Consider the following 511-nt stretch of genomic DNA (forward strand, 5'->3'; position numbering starts at 1 on the left):
AGTCACTGCACACTCTCGCTTACCTCGTCACACCTGCCACCTCCTGCTCTGACCCAGCCTCTCTCCGATAAGGACTCTTGTGGGCGATCCAGGACAATGTCCCGCCCAGGAGCCCGGTCCCACCTGCAAGTCCCCTCCTTCATGTAAAGCAACACTCACGAGTTCCGGCCATTGGGACGGGGCTGTTTTTTAGGAGCCGTTACTCCCCCACAAAGCGTCCAGTTGCCAAATAAGGGATTAGTATTTGGATTCAGGCAGGATGGGTGGTGACTGCCCCACCTTCTACAGGTGGCCGGGAGCTCTCGACGTCTCTGCACAGCCTAGCGAAGGCACAGGGGCAGGACTGCCTTCAGTGCAGGGCCCGAGGCTGGACAAGCGGACTCGAGTGTGACAGTCCTCCGCCTTTGCGGGTGGGGTCACGCCCCCGCAGAGCCCCGCCTCACGGGCGGCTTTCCTGGGCTCTGCCCTTTGAGATCCGGCTCCGTGTCTGCGGCCCTACAGTGCCCCTCAC

Source organism: Pteropus vampyrus, unplaced genomic scaffold (assembly GCF_000151845.1).
Source record: "Pteropus vampyrus isolate Shadow unplaced genomic scaffold, Pvam_2.0 Scaffold330, whole genome shotgun sequence".
Lineage (NCBI taxonomy): Eukaryota > Metazoa > Chordata > Mammalia > Chiroptera > Pteropodidae > Pteropus > Pteropus vampyrus.